This window comes from Schistocerca serialis, chromosome 5 (genome assembly GCF_023864345.2).
Source record: "Schistocerca serialis cubense isolate TAMUIC-IGC-003099 chromosome 5, iqSchSeri2.2, whole genome shotgun sequence".
In the NCBI taxonomy this organism is placed as follows: domain Eukaryota; kingdom Metazoa; phylum Arthropoda; class Insecta; order Orthoptera; family Acrididae; genus Schistocerca; species Schistocerca serialis.
The window spans coordinates 78,804,216-78,829,465 of NC_064642.1; the positions used below are offsets into that span (position 1 = coordinate 78,804,216).

The window sequence follows — 25,250 nt, forward strand, 5'->3', positions numbered from 1 at the left end:
CACTTAGGTATTCACACACATTTCAACATTTTTTTAAGGATGTGTTAGATGATCAGTTTGGCTTTAGGAAAGGTAAAGGCACCAGAGAGGCAGTTCTGACTTTGCGATTGATAATGGAAGCAACACAAGAAAAATCAAGACACGTTCATAGGATTTGTCGAACTGGAAAAAGCGATCGACAATGTAAAATAGTATAAGATGATCGAAATTCTGAGAAAAATTGGTTTAAGCTATAGGAAGAGACGGGTAACATACAAAATGTACAAGAACTAAGAGGGAATAATCTGAGTTTACGATCAAGAACGAAATGCTCAGATTAAAAAGGGTGTAAGACAGGCTCAAATGGCTCTGAGCACTATGGGACTCAACATCTTAGGTCATAAGTCCCCTAGAACTTAGAACTACTTAAACCTAACTAACCTAAGGACATCACACACACCCATGCCCGAGGCAGGATTCGAACCTGCGACCGTAGCAGTCCCGGGGTTCCGGACTGCAGCGCCAGAACCGCACGGCCACCGCGGCCGGCTGTAAGACAGGGATATAGTCTTTCGCCCCTACTGTTCAATCTATACATCGAAGAAGCAATGATGGAAATAAAAGTAAGTTTCAGGAGTGGAATTAAAATTGAAGGTGAATAGATATCAATGATACGATTCGCTGATGACATTGTTATCCTGAGTGAAACTCATGAAAAATTACATGATCTGCTGAATGGAATGGATAGTCTGAGTACAGAATGAGGATTAAGAGTAAATCGAAGAAAGACGAAAGTAATGAGAAGTAGCAGAAAAGAGAACAGCAAGAAATTTAACATCAGGATTGATTGTCACGAAGTGGATGAAGTTAAGGAATTCTGTTACCTAGGCAGCAAAATAACTGAGTGACGGAGTAAGGAGGCCATCAAAAGCAGACTAGCACTGGAGAAAAGGGCATTCCCGACCAAGAGAAGTCTACTAGTAGCAAACACAGGCCTTAATTTGAGGAAGAAATTTCTGAGAATGTACGTTTGGAGCACTTCAGTGTATGGTAGTCAAACACGGACTGTGGGAAAACCGGAACGGAAGAGATTGGTGTTACACACGAATATTGAAAATTAAAAAAAAAAAAAAATAAACTGCGGTTGCGGTTGATAAATTACTACCCGAAGGACAGAAAATTATCCGGCATAATCAGACACTCACAGATTCTTTCACTCCACCTGTCCTTCCACTGAGGAGAAGTTTTACTCAGTTATCTACTCCGCTACCTCTTACCTCAATATCTACGACTTCGGGATTCGTGCGATGACTGAAAGGAGAAACCGCACTACGATTTTCAGCGGTGAAACAATTGCGGGAGAGCGAAATCAGTACTTTTCCCTTCTCTCTGTCATCTGCTTTGGTGTAAGTATGGTCTGAATAGATAATTTCATTCCTCGTACTGACTTAACGTAAGACCTAAACTAAAAACAATTTTAGTCAGATTGAGTACCAATTGAATGTTTCTCCTATGCCCCTATACGCTCTTCTAGGACTCATTCAAATTTTTTTCCTATTATGTTTTGACGTCACTTAAATCGGAAGTGAAGGTCTCTCTGCTTTCCCAGCAGCTTTCGAACGCACCTATTGAACGACAGAGTCTTGCCACTTTCCACAACCTCGCTCGGCACATACATGTCTGAAGCGTAATGTACATTACTTTTGAGTTTTATCCATTTGTTCTCCACATTTTCGTTCTCAGAGATGAATATCTAATTTCTACCCCGAAAGCAAGTTTACGGTGTGTAACGATTGATAAATTGTATAGCAGTATCATTCTAGTTGCAAATAGTGCTCGGTGAGTACTAATGTCGGAAAGCCTTTGTCCAAGAAATTCTCTGAATCACCACCTTAGGCACTTTGTGCCGTATATACGATAGGAAACAGTATGTCAATTGACTCTCCTTAGAATGTACGTTCTCGGAAACTTTACAGGAAGCATGTCGTTCGTGCCAAATGCCGCTGTCGTCACGACGTGTGCACTTTCATGACGGTGTAGCACTGAGCAATGCTCAAATCGGGATGTTACGCCCAACTCTATTACATATTGTAAGACTTTCCAAATCAATAAATTATGAGTCTGTCTGGATATTAATGTGCAGTGCGTTAAATGATTGTGGAAAAAGCGACATTTCGTTTGCGGAGACGTTGATTGCCTCATTGTATGGTATTTTTTAATTTTTTATGATACAGTTATAACCGGCTTTGGTTTTCAAAGCCATCTTCAGATGCTGTTGGTGGAATTTGTGCGTAGTCAACTAATTTCTAAGGTCCTTGCAAAAGGAATACTGAATTTTGTTAAACGAAAATGTTGATGATAAAAGTTAAGTTGTAGACACATTAACACTTGCTCATCAGATGCTGCCAATAGAATCTGAAGATGGCCACCACTGACGGGCGAAACCGGTTGTGACTCTACCATAAGAAAAAGACTATGTCAAAAAGTAGGAAAATAGTAATTCCTGAACTGATGGTGTTAAGGATCAATTGGCAGGTCAGTGCCTTCTACAGGACTTTCAGCACTTTCGCTACAATATAATGGCGTTCTGGGCACACGATGCACCTCAACATCGTTAGCGGGCAATTGAACGGAGATTGAGACGAAACCCAAGACATTTTTCGAATGGATGAAGAACAGCAATTATGCTATTAACACTTCCATTTGGGTATACTTTTCTTTGACAGTTTCCACTCGCTCACAAAGACGTAATGATTTCTGTTTGCCATATAATATCCGACTTCTACACTGAAGAGCCAAAGAAACTGATACACCTGCGTAATATCGTGTAATGCCCCCGCGGGCACGCAGAAGTGCTGTACCACGAAGTGTTATGGATTCGACTAACGTCTGAAGTAGTGTTGGAGGGAACTGACACCATGAATCCTGCAGGGCTGTCCATAAATCCGTAAGAGTGCGAGGGGTGGAGATCTCTTCTGAACAGCACGTTGCAAGGCATCCCAGAAATGCTCAATAATGTTAATGTCTGGGGAGTTTGATGGCCAGCAAAAGCGTTTAAACTAAGAAGAGTGTTCCTGGAGACACTCTGTGGCAGTTCTGGACGTGTGCGGTTGAAACGTCCCCTTAGAAAAATTAATGAATTACTGTGCTGATAAACCTCTTACAGTATTTGATTTTCAAACAGCTGAGCAGAACTGAACGTACTCAGACATTTCGCTCTTTCCATATTCTGATCAACACTAAACTGACACACAATATTTTTAGCGCAACGCATTCTGACTTTTAATAATCCCTACAAAAGAATGGCCCTGACTAACAATAACCTATACCTTTCACAAATCACTTACCTCACAAAAATCTTCGTTACTCAAACTACTGCAATACAGCGAGCGCCACTACTGCCAGTTAAATAAAAGATTCAAACTACTGAAGGCACTAACTACTGATAGGCATAGTAGCAAATGAAAGATTTTGATAAAGAAAAAACAATGTATTTACCTTAATAGTGCTCAAAAGTCATAATTTATATATCGGTTCATGACATCCAGTCTTACAAATTTACTGTCTCTGATGGACACACGTCCAGATCATCCGCTCTCAAAACTCCGCCATCTCTCTCCCCACATCCACCACTGCTGGCGGCTCACCTCCAACTGCGCAACGCTACGTGCTGTTAACAGCCAACAGCCCAACAATACAATAGCAAATTCCAACCAGCCACAGACCGCACACAGCACAGCCAGTGATTTTCATACAGAGCGCTAGCTGACGTTGGCGTTACCAATATAAGAACCTAAGCAGGCTACTTACACGGTGACGCATTGTCCTGCTAGAATTGCCCAGGTCCGTCGAAATGCACAATGGACATGAATCGATGCAGGTGATCAGACAAGATGCTTACGTACGTATCACCTGTCAGAGTCGTATCTAGACGTATCAGGGGCACCATATCACTCCAACTACAAACGCCATATCCATTACAGAGCCTCCACCAGCTAGAACAGTCCCCTGCTGACACGCAGGGTCCATGGATTCATGAGGTTGTCTCGATATCCGTACACAGACAACATGTTTCCAGTCATCAACACTCCATTGTCGGTGTCGACTGGCCCAGGCGAAACATAAAACTTTATGTCGTACAGTCATGAAATAGTGCGAATAAATTCAAGCCCACAACGTGGAAAGGGTTCCTTTCTTCCATTTCTATGATTATAGTATGTAAGACCTGAGTCGAAACAAGGCCCCGGGAGTAGACAACATTCCATTAGAACTACTGATGGCCTTGGGAGAGCCAGTCCTGACAAAACTCTACCATCTGGTGAGCAAGATGTATGAGACAGGCGAAATACCCACAGACTTCAAGAAGAATATAATAATTCCAATCCCAAAGAAAGCAGGTGTTGACAGATGTGAAAATTACCGAACTATCAGTTTAATAAGTCACAGCTGCAAAATACTAACGCGAATTCTTTACAGACCAATGGAAAAACTGGTAGAAGAGGACCTCGGGGAAGATCAGTTTGGATTCCGTAGAAATGTTGGAACACGTGAGGCAATACTACCCTTACGACTTATCTTAGAAGAAAGATTAAGAAAAGGCAAACCTACGTTTCTAGCATTTGTAGACTTAGAGAAAGCTATTGACAACGTTAACTGGAATACTCTCTTTCCAATGCTGAAGGTGGCAGGGGTAAAATACAGGGAGCGAAAGGCTATTTACAATTTGTACAGAAACCAGATGGCACTTATAAGAGTCGAGGGGCATGAAAGAGAAGCAGTGGTTGGGAAAGGAGTGAGACAGGGTTGTAGCCTCTCCTCGATGTTATTCAATCTGTATATTGAGCAAGCAGTAAAGGAAACAAAAGAAAAATTCGGAGTAGGTATTAAAATTCATAGAGAAGAAGTAAAAACTTTGAGGTTCGCCGATGACATTGTAATTCTGTCAGAGACAGCAAAGGACTTGGAAGAGCAGTTGAATGGAATGGACAGTGTCTTGAAAGGAGGATATAAGATGAACATCAACAAAAGCAAAACGAGGATAATGGAATGTAGTCAAGTCGGGTGATGCTGAGGGGATTAGATTAGGAAATGAGACAAAGTAGTAAAGGAGTTTTGCTATTTAGGGAGTAAAATAACTGATGATGGTCGAAGTAGAGAGGATATAAAATGTAGACTGTCAATGGCAAGGAGATCGTTTCTGAAGAAGAGAAATTTGTTAACATCGAGTATAGATTTAAGTGTCAGGAAGTCGTTTCTGAAAGTATTTGTATGGAGTGTAGCCGTGTATGGAAGTGAAACATGGACGATAACCAGTTTGGACAAGAAGAGAATAGAAGCTTTCGAAATGTGGTGCTACAGAAGAATGCTGAAGATAAGGTGGGTAGATCACGTAACTAATGAGGAGGTATTGAATAGGATTGGGGAGAAGAGAAGTTTGTGGCACAACTTGACTAGAAGAAGGGATCGGTTGGTAGGACATGTTTTGAGGCATCAAGGGATCACAAATTTAGCATTGGAGGGCAGCGTGGAGGGTAAAAATCGTAGAGGGAGACCAAGAGATGAATACACTAAGCAGATTCAGAAGGATGTAGGTTGCAGTAGGTACTGGGAGATGAAGACGCTTGCACAGGATAGAGTAGCATAGAGAGCTGCATCAAACCAGTCTCAGGACTGAAGACCACAACAACAACAGTATGTAAGTGCAAACGTTTCCTAGAGGACCCACTGCAATCGCTGTTGACGATTAAGATGGCAGGTACCGCACCACCAGGACTGCATTTACCAAATGGAAAACATACGCCTCAAACCAGGATCGAACCATCGACCTCCAGCATACTAACCTAAAACCCTATCAACTGCACAACTAAACCGTGCTGACACAGGTAGTTATCATACATGTGGTTACAGTGGTACCAGTTTGCCACTCTTTAACGTCCTTTTTCTGCCGGATGCACTCGCCCGACAAAATTTTGTGAGATACTTTTTTTTTATTGCTGGTATGTGAGGAATCGCGCTGCGAAGCACGAGTGCGTGAATTTCGCTTCACTCATGCATAACAACGGGCAACCAGGACACGGAGTCAAAACAGCCACCACACGTCACCAAGTGACATGCACAGTAATCGGATGCTCACCGTGATTTCTCCTAAAATTCAGTGCCCATTGACAAACGCTTGCTTAGAGAGCGCCGAGAGAAGGATGTAACGAAGACTACTCGTAATCGGAAACCAACACTCGGCCCCGCGAAATCCCCAGTGAGCAAAGACACCACTCTTGCCAAAGGACCACGGTAGACACTTGGCCACAACACGCGGCCTCACTTGCGCTCTTCGGCGTCGGTGTCAAACTCCCTCCTTTCACCAGGTCGCCGCAGCCCTTAACTACCTTCTCCTCCGACGTGGCCTCTACCGGCAACAATAACGCTCCATGCGCTCTTGCGGCCAGATAGATTCTAAGTCCGCGGGAACTACGCGAAATTAAATGCGGGCGCACGGTACACGTGGATACTCTGTAAATCACAATGCCTGGCTCAGGGGTTATCGAACCACCTTCGCAATAATCCTCTATAACTCCACTCTCGAACAGTGCACGGAAAAAACGAACACCTACTATGTCTTTCCGTGCGAGCTCTGATTTCCCTCATTTTATTATGATGATTATTTATCGCGTTCGGAGGAGAAAGTTGGTGACTGAAATTTCGCAAGAAGATTACGCCGCAACGAGGAACGCCTTTGCTTTAATTGTGTCCACCCCGAACACTGTGTCATGTCCATAAGTTGTCTCCTCTATTTCACGATAGTACAAAAAGTCCTGCTCTTCTTTGAACTTTCTCATTGTACTCCGTTAATGCTATCTTGTAAGGATCCCAGACAGCGCAGCAGTACTTCAAAAGAGGACGTTCAAGCGTAGTCTACGCAGTCTCCTTAGTAGATCTGTTACATTTTCTAAGTGTTGTGCCAATAAAACTCTGTCTCTGGTTTGCCTTCCCCACAACATTTTCTTTGTGTGTTATTTCCAACTTAAGTTGTTCGTAATTGTAATTCCTAAGTATTTAATTGAATTTGCGGCATTTAGATTTGATGGATTTATAACTTAACCGAAGTCCAATGAATTCCTTTAAGCACTCATATGGAATACCTCACACTTTTCGTAATTTAGGGTCAATTGCCGATTTTGGCTCAACTCATGAATATTTTCTAAATCGTTTTGCAGTTTTTTGATCTTCTGATGACTTTACTGGATGATAACCGACAGCGTCGTCTGCAAACAACCTAATGTAGCTGCTCAGATCGTCTACTATATCATTTATATATATTTAAGAAGAGAGTCGGTCTATAACACTACCTTCTGGAACGCCAGAAGTCACTTCTGTTTTACTCGATGACTTTCCGTCAATTGCTACATACTGTGACCTCTCTGACACGAAATCACGAATCCAGTCACATAATTGAGACGATATTCCGTAAGCACTGCAAGCCGCTTGTTTGGCACAGTGTCAAAAGCCTTCTGGAAATCTACAAATACGGAATCAATTTGAAATCGATTGTCGATAGCACTCAGCACTTCGTGCGTGTAAAGAGCTAGTTGTGTTTCACAAGAACTATCTTCGTGTTTTCGCGTAATATAACTGACCCTTCAAATTCCGGGAGTACATTCGTATAAACTGTATTTCTCCTTCTTCTAATATTTCGGCCGGGTACCTTTCTAGCATTTGTAGTTTTTGACAATGTTAACTGGAATATTCTCTTCCAAATTCTGAATGTCCTCCACCTTTTATTATTAATCATTGAATTGGTTTTGTTTATTGATGAAGTTCAACCAGTGGTATTTTTCAGCTTAGTGGCCGCTAACGCCCCAGTTACCTGCCCTGGAGGTTAGCATATATTCGCGGCAGTGTACCTTTCCTCGCCTTGCCGCTGCTGTCTGGTAAGGCGTGTAGTTCGACAGACTCCTTGACTGTGGTTCGGATATTTGTTTCTTTTGGACTGCCTTGGTTGTAGTGGGTCCTTCTGCTTCTTGATGTTCTAGACACCGATGTCCGCAGCTCGTGGTCGTGCGGTGGCGTTTTCGCTTCCCACTCCCGGGTTCCCGGGTTCGATTCCCGGCGGGGTCAGGGATTTTCTCTGCCTCGTGATGACTGGGTGTTGTGTGATGTCCTTATGTTAGTTAGGTTTAAGTAGTTCTAAGTGCTAGGGGACTGATGACCATAGATGTTAAGTCTCATAGTGCTCAGAGCCATTTGAACCATTTTTAAACACCGGATTCTGAAGTCGCAGTGCTGTCCGCCGGTTCAGCCTTGCCTGGGTTATTCCATCGTTGTGTTGGTTATCAGATGTTAGGTATATGTTGCAAAAGTGTTGTCCTGCGTTTAAACTGACACTGGTTTGAGTTGCCACCCGATTAAGTAAATATAACTCTTGGTTGCCTATCTCATAGTTTATGAAGTTGAGGGACTTTCCAGGACCGATCGTTGGAGCACTGTCTGAGGCCCACTTATCACTTGATTTGGGTCAGATTGTGATGATTGTTTTTTGAGTTATTACTGTTGGGGCCTTCAGCCGACAAATAAGTAGAATTTCTGGTCATCAAGGCCTTCAGCCGTGAGTGCAACTTGCTTAAGAAATTTTTTTTTAGGCATTGTGTCTTAATAGTCAAATTTGATAATTGTTCCTTATTGTCAACCTTATTTGCAATTGTTTTCAAATAAAGTGTACGTGATCAAAGAAAACTGAGCAACCAACGGTAACTGAGTACGGCGCTGTCCACACTGAATCCTACCTTTACCAAAGTCCCACGTCTCAAGGAGTAACAGGAGATATCCAACGTTTACGGAGAACTGCAACCGGAGTGGCCACAGATTTGTTTCATCCGAGGGAGAGTCTTAGAGATGTTGGTGAAACTGAACTGTCAAACACTTTAAGACAGAGCTAAAATATCACCAGAAATTCTACTTTCAAAATTTCAACAACCGGCTTTAAGTGGTGGCTCTAGGACGATATTGTAAATGCTTGTCGCTCCCGTAGGGATCTTAAGGGCGAGTCAGGTTAATTACAACGCTCACTGGGGCATGTAAACAGTCATCCTTCCGGCGCTCCAGAGGTACTCAAGGTACCCTCCGCCACACACCGTCAGGTGGCTTACTGAGTGTAGATGTAGATGTAGAACACTGTGCGCAAGGCGGGTGTTTCGAATACTCACTCCTGACACGAAGCAGAGGATCTTGGACTGCTGTCAGCAATTTCTGTTGCGATTTTTTGCGTGAGGCTGATGGGTTCCTTAACAACATGAAATATAGGTTCACGATTTTGACCCAGAAAACAAGAGCATTAACGCTGTTCCACCACAAAAGATCTCTGACGCCAAAAAAGTTCAAGACCATGCTGTCAGCGGGCAAAATTATTCTCACAGAGTCCTGGGATATACAAAGTGTGACACATTAGGAATCCATTTTGTAAAGGCACCGCCGTAAAGTCTGCAACGTACTGTGAGACCTATAGAAAAATGAATTCGAGGAGTTCTTCCATACACCGGCCGGGGTGGCCGAGAGTTTCTAGGCGCTACAGTCTGGAACGGCGCGACCGCTACGGTCGCAGGTTCGAATCCTGCCTCGGGCATGGATGTATGTGATGGCCTTAGATTAGTTAGGTTTAAGTAGTTCTAAGTTCTAGGGGACTGATGACCTCAGAAGTTAAGTCCCATAGTACTCAGAGCCATTTTTTTAAGTTCTTCCATACGATGTCTGTACAAACAATTCCGGAACATTCGTAATTTCGCGCCATTGGTGTGTTGAAGCGAAATACGGTTGGCATCCCTGCACAGGCCTGTGTTGAATATGTAGCCGCAGGGAGTTTCATTGTTGTCTCTCTGTTAGTTATTGTTCAATGCTGTACTGAGTAGAACGTTGTGTCTCACAGTTAGTGATTTTCGAGATTGTAGAGTTAGAAGAGCAACGAGTCTCCATTAAATTTTGCGTGAGACTCAAGAAAACCTTTACAGTGACGCACCAAATCATCCAGAAAACTTACGGTGACGACTCCTTAAAACGTACTTTTTGTTGCGAATAGTTCACCGGGTTTAAAAATGACCGGACAGACGGTAAAGTTCGATACAGTTCCCCACAGTCGTTTAATGAACAAAGTAAGAGCATATGGACTATCAGACCAATTGTATGATTGGATTGAAGAGTTCCTAGATAACATAACGCAGCATGTCATTCTCAATGGAGAGAAGTCATCCGAAGTAAGAGTGATTTCAGGTGTGCCGCAGGGGAGTGTCGTAGGAACGTTGCTATTCACAATATACATAAATGACCTTGTGGATGACATCGGAAGTTCACTGAGGCTTTTTGCTGTGGTGTATCGAGAGGTTGTAACAATGGAAAATTGTACTGAAATGCAGGAGGATCTGCAGCGAATTGACGCATGGTGCAGGGATTGGCAATTGAATCTGAATGTAGACAAGTGTAATGTGCTGCGAATACATAGAAAGATAGATCCCTTATCATTTAGCTACAAAATAGCAGGTCAGCAACTGGAAGCAGTTAATTCCATAAATTATCTGGGAGTACGCATTAGGAGTGATTTAAAATGGAATGATCATATAAAGTTGATCGTCGGTAAAGTAGATGCCAGACTGAGATTCATTGGAAGAATCCTAAGGAAATGCAATCCCAAAACAAAGGAAGTAGGTTACAGTACGCTTGTTCGTCCACTGCTTGAATACTGCTCAGCAGTGTGGGATCCGTACCATATGGGGTTGATAGAAGAGATAGAGAAGATCCAACGGAGAGCAGCGCGCTTCGTTACAGGATCATTTAGTAATCGCGAAAGCGTTACGGAGATGATAGATAAACTCCAGTGGAAGACTCTGCAGGAGAGACGCTCAGTAGCTCGGTACGGGCTTTTGTTAAAGTTTCGAGAACATACCTTCACCGAAGAGTCAAGCAGTATATTGCTCCCTCCTACGTATATCTCGCGAAGAGACCATGAGGATAAAATCAGAGAGATTAGAGGCAACACAGAAGCATACCGACAATCCTTCTTTCCACGAACAGTACGAGACTGGTATAGAAGGGAGAACCGATAGAGGTACTCAGGGTACCCTCCGCCACACACCGTCAGGTGGCTTGCGGAGTATGGATGTAGATGTAGATGGAGATGTAAAGATGACCCTCGTGGAGGACGCCCTTCGACGCCTACCGACAACGGTTATGTCAGGAACGGCAACGAAATTGTGCGTGCCGATCGGAGACTGGCTGTCCGAGAGATTTCACAAGAATGTAAGATTTCAGTTGGATCATGTCATAAAATCCTGACACAGCATCTAGGAACGCATCGTGTGGCCACCGAGTTGGTCCCACGGCTCATGGGTCAGAACCTGAAAGGCCTTCGCCTCGCAATCTGTGAAGAGCTTTTGGAAAGGTTCACTAAGACCGAAAAAGGCTAGTCAGGTCAGGTCAAATGTCAAAGCCATGCTGATTGTTTTCTTTGATTTTGAAGGATTAGCTCACCATGAATTCGTGCCACAGGCAAACTGTTAATCGATGGTACTAAAGGGACGTGTTGCAACGCCTGCGAGAAAATGTGAGAAGGAAACGGACCGAAATTCGGCGAGACAATTCATGGCTCTTGAATCACGGTAGCGCACCCGTACATTCATCCCTGTTGGAGCATGCCTATTGCAAAAAAAAAAACGAAATCACTGTGCTGCCTCATCTTCCATACTCTCCAGACTTGGCTCCTGCGGACATTTTTTTTATTTGCAAAGTTGGAAACCCCGTTGAAAGCATGAAAGCACGGAGATTTGCAGCGATAGACAATACAAAAGAAAATTCCCAGACAGCACATCGCGCGATCCAGCAAGACTGCTTCCCGGAAGTGCAAACGGCGTTGGGAGGAGAGTGCCAATGGTGGAGGAGAATATTTCAAAGGAGACGATACACAATAAGTGAAAGGTAACCGCAGAAAAAATTTTGTGGACATAATTCCGGATTTTTTTTTAGCAGACCTCGTACAGGAGCACCCTATCCCTCAGCATAGTGATGGGAGACCATGCAGCAACGCTGCGACATCTGCAACAATCCGACGCCTTCGATTGGCCGTAATCTATCATCCCCCATACAGACCCCACTAGATTTTCATCTAACTTAAAGAACACCGTCCAGATACTGATGATGCGTTGCAAGCGGAGGTGAGGTTGGGACTCCGTCGACAAATTCAGACTTCCTACAGTGACGTTATTAATAAACTGTTCTCTCATTCAGAGAAATGTGTTCGCCGCCTGAGTGGCTCTGTTGAGAAATAAACAGCAGAAATGAAGACCAAAGATGTAGAATGTTCACAAAGTGTGTTTCATTTTAAAAATTTTAAGGGTTGCTACGTAAGAAATTAGGAGGCATTACTTTCCAGTACGCCCTCTTAAACATCCTTGCCTTAAACCACGACTACGCCACTGCTTGTGAAACGTGCGAAATTCCAGTGCTGAAATAGACACTGTTTCTAATTACCTCGGTGTCGATGGTACAGTAAGCAACAATCTGCCTTACAGAGGCAAATGAAGATGTATGTCTTCAGTGAACCAAACAGCATAGAAAGAGTCGCCCACCGGAAGCATATAGTGTAGTCAGACGAGTCGCGAAGTCTACATCTACATCTACATCTACATTTATACTCCGCAAGCCAGCCAACGGTGTGTGGCGGAGGCACTTTACGTGCCACTGTCATTACCTCCCTTTCCTGTTCCAGTCGCGTATGGTTCGCGGGAAGAACGACTGTCTGAAAGCCTCCGTGCGCGCTCTAATCTCTCTAATTTTACATTCGTGATCTCCTCGGGAGGTATAAGTAGGGGGAAGCAATATATTCGATACCTCATCCAGAAACGCACCCTCTCGAAACCTGGACAGCAAGCTACACCGCGATGCAGAGCGCCTCTCTTGCAGAGTCTGCCACTTGAGTTTATTAAACATCTCCGTAACGCTATCACGGTTACCAAATAACCCTGTGACGAAACGCGCCGCTCTTCTTTGGATCTTCTCTATCTCCTCCGTCAAACCGATCTGGTACGGATCCCACACTGATGAGCAATACTCAAGTATAGGTCGAACGAGTGTTTTGTAAGCCACCTCCTTTGTTGATGGACTACATTTTCTAAGGACTCTCCCAATGAATCTCAACCTGGTAGCCGCCTTACCAACAATTAATTTTATATGATCATTCCACTTCAAATCGTTCCGCACATATACTCCCAGATATTTTACAGAAGTAACTGCTACCAGTGTTTGTTCCGCTATCATATAATCATACAATAAAGGATCCTTCTTTCTATGTATTCGCAATACATTACATTTGTCTATGTTAAGGGTCAGTTGCCACTCCCTGCACCAAGTGCCTATCCGCTGCAGATCTTCCTGCATTTCGCTACAATTTTCTAATGCTGCAACTTCTCTGTATACTACAGCATCATCCGCGAAAAGCCGCATGGAACTTCCGACACTATCTACAAGGTATGTTTTCAAATGACTCAAGACCATGGGTGCAGCGAAGACCCAAAGAGGCGTTTACGCCGCAGGGCGTGCCGGGCGTGTTCGTGACCGGAGGTGGTTCTGCGAAGTTATGAGCTTTTTGTTTGTATCATTACTTGAGCTCATTTATTCAGGTAACCGTGACGAAATCAGGACGTTTATATTAACATAGTTGTCGATCACGTGTTGCCCTTTCGTCTACTTCATGATGATTCATATGTTTATAAGCTCTCGTTTTCCTGGATGACTACTGCCACGCTTACAGTTCTGCTCGCGAAAATCCCCCGCTTCAGAAAGACTCAGGCAGACTTTCCCTCTGAGTCGTCAGCCTCTCGTCTGGTTTGATAATGAACCGCGCCAGGAGTTCTGCTCTCGTGCGTTCTTTACCTTTCACAGTAGCACTTGCGTCCAACGTGTTTTTTCACTTTTTGTACGAATTCCGATCTGCATGCACATCAACAAACTGCAAACCACTGTGCTCATTTCAGAGGGTACTTCACATTATACAGATTATTAGGGCTTCTTTCCGTTCCATTCACGCAAGGAACGCCAGAAAAATGTTTACATGCCCCAGTGAGCGTTGTAATTACTCTAACTCACCCTGCACTTCTGCAATCATGGTCTGTATACGCTCTCGTCACACTGCCACACTTACCTGAGAGCTGTGTGTGTGTTATCCAACGATTTTCTCTCACGAGTTCATCAAATCCATTCCGGTGAGTCTCGTCGGTTGTCGTACGCGATCGTTCACTCCGAGATCTGTCGCACACGCCGACGTCAGCATAACCGTTTCGTTCATTACGAGCACCATCTACCCAATGTCGCACATTACTGATGTCCATACAATCATCACCGGAGACAGGTTTCATTCTTCTGTGGATCCCAATTGGAGGCGCGTGTTCTGCAGTTAGAAACTTGTTTACAACATGTTGTTTCACACGCACCGACATAGTTACGTTACACACCATGTTACACGGGACACCTCTAACGCCTTTAGTGGCAGAGAGTTGCAACTTGCAACAGTATAGAGGGAAAGTCGTCCTTGTAATTTCCATGACATGTAATTCCTCAACCGATACTGAGGACAGAATGAAGATTTCGGAGGCGATACTTCCCAGCACGTCCTCGTAGAGTAATTTCTTTTCTTTCCGTCAATGATCACAAAACTTTCTGGTCCTTACATAATCGGTTTCGGTCAGCAATGAACGTCTGATCTGAAGATGGTTATTTCCGACCGAAACCGATAGTCGGAGAGCCAAAACGTCTTATGATCATTCACGGAAGTAAAAGAAATTATTTTTTAAGTTACACGGCTCCAAATGTCTATAAGAGTGCTATTCGCAATATTTGCTCCGTACCTAGTTGAAATGGACTTGAATTCACTGATAGCAGTAATTGCTGTCGGGTCTGAGACTGATTGTAGCTGTCGTGACGCTTGTCCGGGATTGCTTTCGGTTGGTTTCTTTCTACGATTTCTTTACTTATACATTGTTACATAGTTGCAGGTGCTACGTTATTTCTTGTAAATAGGTTGGACAGTCCGCGTTGATACAATAACAAGTCGGTCAGCTTCATTGACGGTGTAGTCCTAGGGACATCCAAACACAATAGCTACTTTACGCCATTCTACCATGTCACCAAGCCGACCCATATTACAACACTATTTCCATGCAACAGTCTGGCACGTATACACATCTCTCCATTGCCGTGACTTACGCAGTGGCGGAGAAAGACATGACCACCTGGTACCTTTCCTACATCATCCTTTTATAAGGAATACAAATATTTCGCCTGATATCTTCATTTACGACACCGAAGTGCTCATAAAGCAATCTATTAAAAAATAGCCTAACATCGAAAGACGTCGTACGCAGAGGGTGCAAAGCATTTGTGCGGATTGGCATTGACTGTCACATAACGTTAGATCTCGACAATCAGCTTATTTGTGAAAATTCCGACTAACAAGTAACAGTTAGGTAAAACATACAATGACGGAAAAAGAATCCCGTCATCAAGAAATAATTAATGTAGAGTAATGCAATATCGGGAGTACATTTGTCAACGTATCATATTTAAATGATTAACATCGGAGGCTCACGGGTTGATGTAAGCTCGAGATGAACCGTTGCACATGTGAAATGCCGGTACGTTATTAACCGGTGTAACCGCTGCAATGTTCAATGCAAGCATGTAAACGTTCATGCAGTGCTTCGTACAGGTGTCGGATGTCAGTTTGTGGGATGGAGTTTGCCGCGCGGGATTAACCGAGCGGTCCATAGCGCTAAAGTCATGGACTGTGCGGCTGATCCCGGCGGAGGTTCGAGTCCTGCCTCGGGCATGGGTGTGTGTGTTTGTCCTTAGGATAATTTAGGTTAAGTAGTGTGTAAGCTTAGGGACTGATGACCTTATCAGTTAAGTCCCATAAGATTTCACACGCATTTGAACAATTTGTGGGATGGAGTTTCCTATTTATTGCACTTGGTCGGTCAATACAGAGACGGTTAGTGCTGTTTTTGGACGACCTTGGAGCTGTCATCCAGTGTCGATAGGAGACAGATCTGGTGATCTAGCAGGACAAGGCCACGTGTCGACACACTGTAGAGCATGTTGGCTTTCAACAGCGGTGTGTGGGCGAGCGTTATCCTGTTGGAAATCACCCCCTGTAATGCTGTTCATGAATGGTAGCACAACAGGACCAGTCACCAGACTGACACGAAAATTCGCAGTAATGGTGTGCGGGATAGCCACGAGAGTGCTCCTGCTGTCATACGAAATCGCACCCCAGACCTTAACTCCAGGTGCAGGTCCATTGCGTCCAGTAGATAGACGGACTGGTTGCAGACGCTCGGCTGGCCTCCATCTAACGAGCACTCAGCCATAATTGGCACCGGGGTAGAACAGGCTTTCATCAGGAAACACAACAGTCCTCAACTCCGCCTTCCAATGAGCTCTCGCTTGATACCACTGAAGTCGCACACGGCAGCGGTTTGTGATAAGTGGAATGAACGCCACAGGGCGTCTGGCTCAGAGCTGTCTTGAAGTAACCGATTTGTAACAGTTCTCTGTGTCACTGTGGTGCCAACAACTGCTCAAATGGCTGCTACAGGTGTCATACGATGCGCAACAGCCGTACTCCGAACACGGTGGTCTTTCCTCTCGGTAGTGCCACATGACCGTCTGGAGTCCAGTCTTCTTGCGACCGTACATTCTCGTGACCACCGCTGCCAGCGGTCATGTACAGTGGCTAAGTTACTGCCAAGTGCTTCTGCAATATCGCAGATGGAACTTTCAGCCCTTGTAGCCCTATTACACGACCAAACTGAACGAAGTGTTGATAATGGCGTTTTTGTCGCCTTTCAGGCATTCTTGACTAACATCAGCTCACCACTTCCAATATCAAAGGTCACTTGCTCACGGCCGTTACACTGCGTATCAAAGAAAATCTGATTTGCGTCGACTTAGTGGTACTACTAGCGCCACTCTTATGGAACTGACGCAAAATATGAATCGACGTCATCTTTAACATGTAGAAATACATCTAGCAGTTTCCATTTATCTTGCAAAACTAAATCTTGTTGTTGGCGTTTTGTTTTCCTTGAGTGTACATCGGTTGGACAAAAATATGTGAAGACCAAAACCATAACACACTACCATCCCAAATACGCTGTAGGAAAATCGTTGGCGTTCAAAACAGCTTTCAGCCTCCTCTGAATAAATAAATACGGTACCTACACGGTTTTCAACGGAAAATTGAAAAACCAGTCTTGGACGATGCGAGCTACTGAAAAGAAGCCGTGTCGTCTTGAAATAAATCATCACGATTGGAGAACAAACGTTGTACAATGGGATGAACTCGATCACACAAATCCTTGTCAGTATCGCTGCCTTGCAGAGTAACCATAGGGCCCATGGAATACTTGCATGTCGCTGCTGTAATCATCATCCCCCCTCCATGTTGCACTCTTGGAACATAAACTCGGCCGGCCATTGTGGTCGAGCGGTTCTAGGCGCTTCAGTCTGGAACCGCACGACCGCTACGGCCGCAGGTTCGAATCCTGCCTCGGGCATGGTTGTGTGTGATGTCCTTACGTTAGTTAGGTTTAAGTAATTCTAAGTTCTAGGGGGGGGGGGGGGGGGGCAACGTCCTTGCCGCAGTGGCTACACTGGTTCCCGTGAGATCACCGAAGTTAAGCGCTGTCGGGCGTGGTCGGCACTTGGATGGGTGACCATCCAGGCAGCCATGCGCTGTTGCCATTTTTCGGGGTGGTCTCAGCCTCGTGATGCCAACTGAGGAGCTACTCGACCGAATAGTAGTGGCTCCGGTCAAAGAAAACCACCATAACGACCAGGAGAGCGGTGTGCTGATCCCACGCCCCTTCTATCCGCATCCTCCACTGAGGATGACAAGGCGGCCGGATGGTCCCGATAGGGCACTCAGTGCAAGCATGTAAAAGTTCATGGAGTGCTTCGTACAGGGGTCGGATGCTTAAACATGCATCACTCGCGGTATTTATATATTTTTGTACAGTCCTAGAGGGCCCGAGGTGTGGTACCTGTTCTAGGGGACTGATGACCTCAGATGTTAAGTCCCATAGTGCTCAGAGCCATTTGAGCCATTTGAACATAAACTCGGCCACGTGTTGTCAACAGTGTGAAGCAGGACTCATCCGATGAAACGACACTCTTCCATTCCTCCGTAAATATAGGATTTATGACTTCGGCACAACGATTTCCTGTTACAGGTATTTACATCACTAGTGAGTGGTTTTGGAATTCCAGTCCGCCCTACAATTCCCTGCTGATAGAGCTTCGTGTTTCGGCGCCAACAGAGTGAGAACATCAGTTCTGCAGTGACTTTCGCAGCTGTTGTCCTTTTACATTCCGTCCCGTTCGTCAGGAACACTAAACACTCTCTTTCATCTGCCTTGGGACTTGCAGATGATGATTTCCCGCTTTCCTTGTATGCGATATAAATCTTCGGTACGGTGCCTCTGATTACATGAAACACTTTTTCTACATTGGTTACTGAAGGACCTACCGTACGAGCACCAGTAACTTGTCGAAGTTCGAATTCACTTAGCTCCGACATAGTGCACTCACAGCTGTCCTGACCACAATTGAGGCTTGCAAAGTATTGATGACGTTGTACGGGTGCTGCTGGTGGTCAAATAATCCTACACCAGCGTAACCTGCAATCTAGGTCAGCGTCTTCATGTATGCTCAAACATGTATCACTCGCGGTGTTTACATATTTTTGTACAACCCCTGAGGGCCCGAGGTGTCGTACCTGTTATTTGGTTTTGACGTCCTGCAAATATTATATTAATTAATATAGAGCTTCTTTTTCCTCGTGTATTCAGCATTTCCTATGTACTGAAGACGAAGATATCACATACGAACAAAAATGTATTTAACTGCGAAAGTACACCACTGGCCATTACAATTGCTACGCCAAGAAGAACTGCAGATAGTAAACGGGTATTCATTGGACAAATATATTATACTAGAACTGATATCTGATTACATTTTCACGCAATTTGGGTGCATAGATCCTGAGAAATCAGAACCCAGAACAACCAACTCTGGTCATAATAACGGCCTTGATACGCCTGGGCATTGAGTCAAATAGAGCTCGGATGGCGTGTACAGGTACAGCTGCCCATTCAGCTTCAACACGATACCACAGTTCATCAACAGTAGTGACTGGCGTATTGTGACGAGCCAGTTGCTCGGCCATCATTAACCAGACGTTTTTAATTGGTGAGAGATCTGGAGAATGTGCTGGCCAGGGCAGCAGTCGAACATTTTCTGTATCCAGAAAGGCCCGAACAGGACCTGCAACATACGGTGGCGCATTATCCTGCTGAAATGTAGGGTTTCGCAGGTATCGAATCAAGGGTAGAGCCACGGGGCGTAACACATTTGAAATGTAACGTCGACTGTTCCAAGTGCCGTCAGTGCGAACAAGAGGTGACCGAGACGTGTAACCAATGGCACCCCATACCATCACGCCGGGTGGTATACCAGTATGGCGATGACGAATACACGCTTCCAATGTGCGTTCACCGCGATGTCACCAAACACGGATGCGAACATCATGATGCTGTAAACAGATCCTGGATTCATCCGAAAAAATTACCTTTTGCCATTCGTGCACCCAGGTTCGTCGTTGAGTACACCTTCGCAGGCGTTCCTGTCTGTGATGCAGCGTCAGGGGTAACCGCAGCCATGGTCTCCGAGCTGATAGTCCATGCTGCTGCAAACGTCGTCGAACTGTTCGTGCAGATGGTTGTTGTCTTGCAAACGTCCCCATCTGTTGACTCAGGGATGGAGACGTGGCTGCACGATCCGTTACAGCCATGCGGATAAGATGCCTGTCACCTCGACTGCTAGTGATATGAGGCCGTTGGGATCCAGCCCGGCGTTCCGTATTACCCTCCTGAACCCACCGATTCCATATTCTGCTAACAGTCATTGGATTTGGACCAACGCGAATAGCAATATCGCGATACGATAAACCGCAATCGCAATAGGCTACAATCCGACCTTTTTTCAAAGTCGGAAACGTGATGGTACGCATTTCTCCTCCTTACACGAGGCATCGCAACAACGTTTCACCAGGCAACGCCGGTCAATTGCTGTTTGTGTCTGAGAAATCGGTTGGAAACTTTCCTCATGTGAGCACGTTGTAGGTGTCGCCACCGGCGGCAACCTTGTGCGAATGCTCTGAAAAGCTAATCATTTCCATATCACAGCATCTTCTTCCTGTCGGTTGAGTTTCGCGTCTGTAGCACGTCATCTTCGTGGTGTAGCAATTTTAATGGCCCGTAGTGTAATTCCAATGAGAAATGGCGTCAAATACATATTATGTGAAAAACTGCCTTTGTACTACTAATGCGACCGCCGTTTGGGAAAAACCATCCAAAACGCTCAAGTTCGAGTTGATACGCCACGTATAAAAGTACGGCTGTGTGAGATTGGTCGCCGATTCTTTCCTCAAGCCGCTACAGGCAAGCGTGTTTCCTTAAACAAACCGCTGCTGATTGCTCATTCGAGGAAGACCGTCCGCGGCCTTGGTAGCCTCCATAAAGCGTGACGCGGCCAAGCAGGTTGCACTCTGCCTGCAACCTGTGCGCCATCAAGATGGTCGGCGCCGGTACTGACACTGCCAACGAGCAGGGTAAGTCATCTCTGACGTTTCATGCCCCTTGCTCTAGTTATTCTTCTTTGATGTGCCACTCGCACGACAGATATCGACTGGACGATCTGCACTTTCTTCTAACTTGTGCTTCTTCCTCAATCTACTGGTAGCTTTGACAATTTTAATGCCATTTCAGCGTTACAAGTTTTCTTCCTTCTTCTCCTTATCTTTCCTGCAATCTTTCCTTCGATGAAAAAAATTAATGTGCCTTCGACGTAGATGTGACTAAGTTGAGTACTATTTCAGTTCAATTGCTTGACTGCTGAGCGCGTCACAACAGTGTGGACATCCGTGTGCACACGGGCTGCTCCTTGCCTCAGCATCCGTCGTGCTGGGTACGATATGGCACTGAATTCCGCAGCACCTAATGCGATTACTAGTGATCAGCGATTTCGTCCAAATTTGTGGTGTTTGCAGGGCTTGACCAGATATGAAAGTGACAGAACTGGAAGCTACAGGCGACGAAAGACTTAGAAGATACAGCATTTTTGTGAGGGTCACGCGAAGCATGAGTCATTTACATTAAAGCGCCAATGAAACTGGTGTAGACATGCGTATTCAAATACAGAGACATGTAAAGAGGTAGAATACGGCGCTGCAGTTGGCAGAGTCTATATAAGGCAACAAGTGTATGGCGCAGGCGCAGTTGTTAGATCGGTTACTGCTGCTACAATGGCACGTTATCAGGATTTAAGTGAGTTTGAACGAGAGAAGGGTTCAAAAAATGGCTCTGAGCACTATGGGACTTAACATCTATGGTCATCAATCCCCTAGAACTTAGAACTACTTAAACCTAACTAACCTAAGGACATCACACGACACCCAGTCATCACGAGGCAGAGAAACGAGAGAAGGGACACAGCATCTCCAACATAGCGATGAAGTGGGGATCTCCCCGTACGATCATTTCACGAGTGTACCGTGAACATCAGGAGTCCGGTAAAGCATCAGATCTCCGACACGGCTGCGGCCGATAAAACATTCTGCAAGAACGTGACCAACCCTTCCGCAAATTGCTGCAGATTTCAATGCTGGGCCATCAACAAGTGTCAGCGTGCGAACCATTCAACGAAACATCATCGATACGGGTTTTCAGAACCGGATGCCCACTCGTGTACCTTTGATGACTGCACGACACAAAGCTTAAGGACTCCCCTGGGCACATCATCACGAAATTTGACTGTTGATCACTGGAAATATATTGCCCTGTCGGATGAGTCTCGTTTCAAGTTGTATCGAGTGGATGAACGTGTACGGGTATGGAGACAACCTCATGAATCCAGGGACGCTGCAGGTCCGTAGGGCACTGTTCAAGCTGGTGAAGGGTCTGTAATGGTGTGGGGCGTGTGCAGTTGGAGGGATATGGGAACCCTGATACGTCTAGATACGTCTCTGACAGGTGACACGTACGTAAGCATACTGTCTGATCATCTGTATCTATTCATGTCTATTGTGCATTCCGACGGACTTCGGCAATTCCAGCAGGACAATGCGACACCCCACACGTCTAGAATTGCTGCGGAGGGGCTCTAGGAACACTTTTCTGAGTTTAAACACTTCCACTGGCCACCAAACTCCCCAGACATGAACATTATTGAGCATATCTGGGATGCCGTGCAGCGTCTTATTCAGAAGAGATCTTCATCCCCTAGTATTCTTAAGGCCTTACGGACGGCCCTGCGGGATTCGTGATGTCAGTTTCCTCCAGCACTACTTCAGACGTTATTCGAGTCGATGCCACGTCGTGTTGCGGCACTTCTGCGTGCTCACGGGGGCCGTACACGATATTAGACAGGTGTGCCATTTTCTTTGCCTTTTCAGTGTATCTTAGAGTAGTTTTTAGGTTGAGTAAAAAGTACATAACAGTAATCTAAGGGTCGGGGCATCGAGTTTCTAAGCAGAAATCTTTTTTAAGTATCTATATTCAATTCTGAAGTAACTTACATTGCAAATAAACCGAAATAATGCTGAATATATCGTACTTATTAATATCTTTATAAAAGGGATGAAAAGGAATCGCAACTGCAAATTTTAGGAATGACATCAAATATAGGAATCACATCAAAATCTGTGAAATCTATAACAGCCTTGTACAAAAACTTTGACTAATGTGATGAAATCACAAGGGCAGGAGAAGAAATTTATTCTCTTAAAAATATAATAAAATACAGTCTAAACCGCACAAAATATTTTACTTTAAAAAACGGTGACTAGTTTCGATCAAAGTCTGTTAGCAATTGCTCTTCACACCAGCCTAGAGCAGTTAGCGCTCCATGTCACCAGCTCTAGCAATCAGCAAAGAGTATCTAACAGTCTGACGATAAAAATAAATGTAAATGTCGTGTAACTAGGGCCTCCCGTCGGCTAGACCTTTCGCCGGGTACAAGTCTTTCGATTTGACGCCACTTCGGCGACTTGAGCGCCGATGGGGATCAAATGATGCTAATTAGGGCAACCCAACACGCAGACCATGAGCGGATAAATTCTCCAACCCAGCCGGGAATCGAACCCAGGCCCTTAGGATTGACATTCTGTAGCGCTGACCACTTTTTTTTCATTTTGTTCGTTATTGATCGTTGTGTTTGGTCGTTGCGGACGTCGCAAGACATCCTGTTCGAGTTCGGTGGTTGATCCTTCCACTCAGTTTTTTTATTACAGAGGCCAACCGGCTCTCTGACCGAACACGCTGAGCTACCGTTCGGCACCACTCAGCTACCGGGGGCGGACAGTCTGACGATGATCAGACATTGATCGAAACCGGTCATCGTGTTTTTAAAATAAAATCTTCTATGCAGTTTTTATTATATTTGTTAATAGTATTTTAAGACCACTGACATTTCCTAAAACTAAGTTTCAAAAAGAAAATTTCTTCCCTTAATTTATTCGTGCGGAGGACAAACAAACCCACTTTCAAAGAAGAGATTTACCAACGTGAAGGATTGCCATCGTGCAGTATAAAAATTATTCCTCCAAAGTGCACTCTACTCGTACAAAGCGGCGATGTTTATTTTTACCGTCGGGTAAAGAACTGCTCTTATGTCATCGACAGAGAAAAAAGAATGCGTCAAAATACATCACATTGTGTAACTGGCAGACAAATATAAACGAGACGGATAGAAATAAAAGTAAGTAAACTGTTTATCGAGAGTAATTTATCCCACTGCGAGACAAGACGTCAATGACTTCACTGCGATTTTCATATTTTTGGAGTCATGAAGAAAGAAATTCTTGACCGTCGCTTTGCTTCGAATGAGGCGCATGCCTGGTACAATCATGATTTCATACGCAACCGCAAACATTTTTCCATGAAGGCATTGACCGTCCTGTCACAAAGTGGGATAAATGTATTGACATTTATGGCCATTACTTTTGAAATACTGAACAGTGTACTTAATTTTTTCCGTCTGCCTCGTTATAATTTGATTGCCCCTTTTACATCATCAGCTATCCTCGCCGATATTTGGCGAAACGAATCGTTACGCGTCGCTCGCTAGCAACCTGTACCATGAGGAAGAACGTTTTATGAATGTAAACCAAGTGTGTTTTTCTACAGAAACTTTAAAACAACCGGTAAAGATGGGGCGTTTATGACGTGTCCAAGATGCCAAGATAATTTCTGCTTACTCTGTTTTTACGATAAATATCACCCCAGAACGTGTAGATCATCAACTGTAAAATAATAAAAGCATGTAATTTTATGTTCTAAGTTCTCGTTTACGATCTTCAGTCCCTTCCTGGAAACTTTTTTTGCAGTCCCTTATTTTGGTTTACCTTTCCTTTCCACGCCTTTTACGAAATGTTAATAGATTCAATACATTGAGCATTATTTCGCTACGTTTTGTGTTGTAAATAACCGAAAAATTGACAATAAATGAGGTTTTGCACATTGGCACTAGACCCTACAATTCTGGATTACCGTTCTGTACTCATTCTGCTGGGCCAGCCACTGCCTACAAACTGCGCTAACGCAAATGGCCCATTCATATACCGACCAGCACCAAAAACGCAATTTTTTTTCTGAATGCTTGACCATCTGGAGCTCCCACGTCTCTCACTTTCTGGCCAAGCCCTGCAAATACCGTTTAAACGAAACTGGTGATGCCAAGTAGGCGCTGCCCTCTTGTAAGTACAGCGTGTTTCAAAAATGACCGGTATATTTGAAACGGCAATAAAAACTAAACGAGCAGCGATAGAAATACACCGTTTGTTGCAATATGCTTGGGACAACAGTACATTTTCAGGCAGACAAACTTTCGAAATTACAGTAGTTACAATTTTCAACAACAGATGGCGCTGCGGTCTGGGAAACTCTATAGTACGATATTTTCCACATATCCACCATGCGTAGCAATAATACGGCGTAGTCTCTGAATGAAATTACCCGAAACCTTTGACGACGTGTCTGGCGGAATGGCTTCACATGCAGATGAGATGTACTGCTTCAGCTGTTCAATTGTTTCTGGATTCTGGCGGTACACCTGGTCTTTCAAGTGTCCCCACAGAAAGAAGTCACAGGGGTTCATGTCTGGCGAATAGGGAGGCCAATCCACGC

The 25,250-nt window shown here is 44.5% G+C and overlaps 1 pseudogene; it reads left to right on the forward strand.

Moving 5' to 3' along the window:
• Positions 1–17,633: 17,633 nt before the first annotated feature.
• LOC126482451 (5S ribosomal RNA) lies at positions 17,634–17,751 on the forward strand (annotated as a pseudogene).
• Positions 17,752–25,250: the final 7,499 nt, after the last annotated feature.